This window comes from Malurus melanocephalus, unplaced genomic scaffold (genome assembly GCF_030028575.1).
Source record: "Malurus melanocephalus ecotype Western Australia unplaced genomic scaffold, MMel_1.1 scaffold_214, whole genome shotgun sequence".
NCBI classification, from domain to species: Eukaryota; Metazoa; Chordata; class Aves; order Passeriformes; family Maluridae; genus Malurus; species Malurus melanocephalus.
The window spans coordinates 379,883-385,480 of record NW_026623446.1 but is presented as its reverse complement, the minus strand read 5'-3'; positions in this window follow the sequence as shown (position 1 = coordinate 385,480).

Here is a 5,598-nt window from a genome sequence, read left to right as displayed (position 1 = left end):
TTTCTTTAAAACTTATTCTTATTTTTTATTTAAATTTATTATTTTTTATTTAAATTTAATATTCACTATGCTGAGCCAAATATGGTGTTTTCAGACCTTGGTAGTTGCCTTGCCAGGTGGAAGTTCCTGGTCATCAGGACTCCATTGCACAGTCTGTCCTTTCTTGAGCTATTTCAAAGAGATAAAACTTGCAAAGGCATCACCTCATTTTCAGGTGTTTTTGTCATATGAATATTTCCTTGGGTAGTTTGTGAAGGGCTTTTTGGCAGATGAGTGTCATTGTTTGGGTGTTTACACACCCCAGGCTGAGGCAATAAGGGTTGTTCTGAGTGGAATGGCTTTTTTTGAAGAGGGAGACTCTGCAGGGCTCCATCAAGATGGTCCAGGTATTCTCCAAGAGTTTGACCATAAATGCCTTTGGGAGGCATTGGAGAGATTTTGCATGTGTGAACCATAAACCACCAACAGAAGCATTCTGTAGGAATGTACATACTGACGAAGGCATTTCCACAAAAGCATTTTACAATGCCAGATCAAACAGGCCAAAAATGTACCTTGTGCTTTTCTTGTGTGGGTTAGAGTTGGCTGTATGGTTTCTGTCCAAATGGAATATCACCAGAAATTTGGATTATGTGTATAATAAGAGCTCTGAGATGACATTCAGGCTACCTCAACTTTGAATTTCTCACATGCAGGCTGTTAATGAGTGGCCCTTCTGACAGCAGCACATTCCCAGTGTGTGAACTCATAAATAACTGGAAAGGTATTGCATCTTTCTTAGGAAACCATCTGTCAGCTTGGAACTTTCCCTTCTTTAATGAAGATGAGTCAGCCTTCACCACCCCTGCTCCCATTTCTGCTCTTCTTTGGTTTCCACATTTYCTTTACCAGCTGAACATCTCAGTGCCTTTATGCTGATGTGCTCAGCAGTTTCCTAAGGGCTCAAGGTCCATGGTCCTGTGGTTTCCCTCTTGCTGGGGTTCCCTTGACTGGCCAGGAGGTGTGTGGTGGAGATCAGACTCTGCTAAGGCAAGACACTGCCATCAAATGGGAGAAGAAATCCCTGGGACTGCCACTACGTAGCCAAAGTGAATCCATTGGACAGATCCAAGAGCTGATCCGGTCCTGCTGTACCCTCAAAGAGGTGCACAATGAAGAAAGGTGGGCATCATTTGTGTAATGCTAGTGTTTAAGTGCATAATTTCCCATGTGGAAGATGTGTGTGACACTCCAGGACAGGAAGGTGGTGGTTTTGGAACCCATGCAATGAGCATCTGTCAATGCTCTTTAAGTTTATTGCTCCAGAAAGGCCTCAGGCACCATCACCCCCAGGCCTGCCACTGCCCCTGGGACAGACAAATGCTGCCAGCAGGCACAGGAGGATGAAAACAAATTTCTGTCTCCTGTAGTATGAAGAGATTACCTGTCAGCACTACTAAARCAGGTTTAATRCCAGGGTTGTTGGYTTWTTCAACCTCRAAATGAAATTCAAGATGATTTTAGTATAGGAGGTAATATAAAAGCAGGTCTTTATTGGAGCTTCAGGGGCAGTAGTGGAAGAGTATCCACAAAAGCCCACCCCCACAGGGYTGAAYACAGTTTTASATGTTTTAGGAAATTAGCAAAATTGATTAAAAGCACCAATTAGGAGGACAAGTGGTAATGCAGCTTCCCCCAGGTCAAGCCCTCGGTACTAGCTGTACTTGTTTATGAAAATGTGTCTTGAAGACTTTGTTCTCAGCTTTGGTTCCCAGGAAGAACCAAGATAGGATAWGGGCCTTGTGCCCCTCTGGGCATGGAGCTCTGGAATGTGTTTGGTCTCTAGCTGGGGAAAAGGSTAGGGAAAAATACTGGGAAGGTTACAAATATATAAAAGGAAAAAAACCACTTGGGCATCACTTCTGCTTGAAAACTTCTGCAAAGTCAAGCTCATTTGTTGTTTTCTGTCTACTCTGTTTTACTGGTGTGAAAGTGGTAAAATTGCCTGAAACCAGTAAGTTTTCTGCCTTGCTGAGGAGTGCAGAAAAGTGCCTGATGGAATTTCAACAGAAATAATGTCTTGACCAAATTATTGGCTACATTGGGAAAGAAAATAACTGTGCTACCCAGGTAAGACTGGCACTAGGAACGATTTCTCTTGTGTTGGGTTCAGGCTTTTTTGGCAGAATCCGAGCTACCAGAGAGCAACATGCTGGCTCCTGGGAAGGTGGCAAGCTGCTGGCTGCATCCTGGTTGTCCAGGCAGCTGTTTTGGCTGTGGAAGAACACGTCAGGAGTGCGTGACAGCAYTTCTTCAAGGAGCTTTGTGCAGGCTGTGAGCACAAAGTTGTTCTCCAAAGCAGATATCTCCTTGAAGCAGCTTCAGTGAGAGCTTGTAAGAATTTTTTTGGGATTTTTCCCCAGTTCTACCGGTCTGGCAGAGCCCTCAGGGCATGTGCCATATTTTATATTGCCTTCCTCAGCCTTGATTTTCTGCCATCCATACTTCAGGTTCTGCTCCTCTCCCGTTGAGAGGTTTTGCTGGTACGAGTCAAAAGTTTCACGCTGCTGTTTGCAGCCTWTTCTTTAATACAGTCTGTAGCATCTAGGAGCCTCTCTTTACACCAAAACCCATCTTGCCTTTGGCTCAGGGTGACCTGAAGCCAGACTCAGTGCCTACCTGRCATGTAAGGCAGCCACCTTTGGTGTGAGGCAGCAGTGACACCTCCCACCCATCTCAGTGAACGTGCAGGGGGTGGCCAGGCAGCCTCAGAGTGTGCATGGAATTTAGCTAAATGCCAGCAAAAAGTGCTGTGTTATATATTAACAAGGGTGTGTTATCACTGCAAGGGATKCATGCTGATCATCCAGCTTGTGCTGCCCAATATAAATTTTAGTTTGTGCTGCCTGATTTTCTGGTGTAGGGAGTGCACCCTGGTGTCCTGGAGGTGGTGATGTASCTGATGGCCTCCTGGTGCCAAATCTCCTCTTGATGTCACTGTGTCAATTTGGGGCCTGTATGAATGCAGCACTGGTTTGGAAGGTGCACTTGGCTCTGTCCCATTTTTCTGCTCTCCTCTCCCAGCAGGAATCTTTCCTTCCTGATGGAAACACCAGTTTTGCCTCCACTGGTGAGGAGCCCAGAGCAAGCCAACAGTTGGTGGGTCAAACATGCAGACTTTGGCCTTTAGGAAAATCATTCCTGGGCCAATCCCATTTGCACATTTGGTGAGTTATCTTTCTTCTGCTTGCATACTTCCCCATTCCCCTGCTCCCACCAGACACCACCACCCAAGAAAAAAAAAAGTGTCTGAGACACAGCTGGTCTTGGGTGGGCACCAGAAGTGGTCACCCAGTGGTGTGTGTGGGCATAAATGTCCCCACAGGGCTCTGACTGCAACACTGCACACCACAACGATGATTTCTTTCCTGGTTTTAGATAATGATCTTGTTGGGGCAGGGCACAACGCTTTTTCTGCTTGACATGTTGCTGACACCTGAGATGCTGTTTGTGAAAAACAACTTGWTGGTTATGAAACAGAGAAACTAAATGAAAGCTTGCCTGGCTGAGAAAGTGAAGGAAACAGAGGGTGTAAGCAAGAGTGACAAATCCTTTCCTTTTCTCTTGGTGAGCCAATGGTCCTGTGCCACAAAGCTCATGAAAACAMTTCAGGTCTCAGCATCTCCTCTGGCTCTTCCCTCGCACCCTCCTGTTGTCCTTTTGTACTCCTTTTTCTTATCAACATGACACATGTCTCCATATTCCCCTTCTGGAGATTATACAGCCCCTGGGAGGATGAACTTGCTCAGAAGAGTCATCAGCAGGAAACACCTCCTTGGAGAATCTGAAATGGCACCAACCACCAGGAAACTTGGCTGTTTTGGTTCTAGCTGCCKTCTCCTACCGACACTTGCAGGGCTTCAGACTGTTCTTCCTTTTGCCAAACCCTCCCTGTCTCGCCATGGAGCCATGACCAATGGAAATAAATCACAATTTTGAGGAATTTATTTGAATGTTGCTACGAAACAGGTCATGACAGCCAGTGAGAGGCTCTATTTGTGCAGTCACCCACAGAGGAAAGAAGGCATTTGTTTTGCTTTGAAAAATAACTCTTTAATGTGTAAAGAGCATTTTGGGTTTGGGTGGAAGGCTGCAGCCACTGCAGGGGAGGTGAGCTGCAGTGGGATGTTCGCTCAGTGACGCAGCCCAACCGAGCAAATTTGTGAATTTTCCTAGAGCTTATTTGTGCRTTGCTCAATGCACATCACACGCTGCAGCCAAATATCCATCCCGAGCTCAGAACTGGATGCACTGTAGGATGATTAAAATAAAATATTACCCTCTCCTCCCTAGCCACAAGCAAACACGGCTGCGGGTGAAGGCCAGCAGAGGAATGGTGACATCATGAAACCCAAGAGGGAAAGCAAACACCAAACCAGCACTGTGTGCAGGTTAGTCTCCACACCAGGACAGACTTTCCTCTTTGTGACTTTGACTTCTGTGCTGTTTGCCCTGAGGATTTTCTTTGGGAAAGCTTTCAAGCACAGGTGYGCTGCACGCCACAGCTCAGTACAGAGGGATCTGGCCCTCTCCTSCTTTTCCAGTTGGGCTGGTGGCACATGGAGCACAGCATCCTCACCACCCTGCCATGATGGAGCAACTTCCACTTGAGTGGAAGATGAGCCAGCAGAAGGTCACTTTGCCACGCTCTGCCTGCAGCCCTGGATGGTCAGGGCTTGTCCCCTGTCCCCTCCTGTTGGGGCAGGGCTCAGGGCTGGCCACCAAAGCATGTCCTTACAGCATGGAAGCAACTCATTTCAGGTAGTGAGACCCTTCTCACAACACAGTGGTGCTAAAAGAGGAGCATTTTTTCTTACAATGGCAAGGAAATTACCCTAAACCCCATGTAATTTTAATTTTTTTTTTTTTTAATCTAGAACGTAACAGTGGTGGTGCCAGTCYCAGTGCCACAGATATACCCTCCCTGGATTATGCCATTCCATGCCCAGCTGCTTAAAACACAAATGCTTGCTACTGCAGGCAGGCTGTTCACTGGTAGGCAAACTTGCACGCCAAAATCCAGGTGTCTGCGATGCASTTCAACAGGATCACTTTAGGAATCTGTTTTTATACCAAAGTGCTGGGATTGGTCCAATGTTTCCCAAGCTGCACCATCCCCTGCACTGCCTGCTACCAGCAAAACCAGGATTTACTGAGTTCCTCTGCTTAACCCCCCAAAGCCAAAGCCAAAGGTAGCCTCCCCTTGCCCGTTGGAAGCCAGGCACAATGAGGTTCTGGTTCTGTCCCACTGGGCTGGGAGAAACCTCCCACAGGAAAGTTTAATCAGCAATTCCTGCCCTTTTGCTACTGCCATGGCCTTAATTCTGTATGAGAGCAGGGCTGACACSTCTGTGCACACAAAGGTTTGTGTGGCTATAAATATTCCCACTAACAAACAGAGAATGATGCCCTTCAACAAAATTCCTATAAATTTATTATGAATACAAAGCCTGAGCTGGCCTGGACTCCCAAATCAGCACTATAAAAATTAAACTGCCCAGGCACTGCAAGTCCCAGTGCCTGGAACACTTGGTTTTGCAAAGGACCCTCACAACTGGG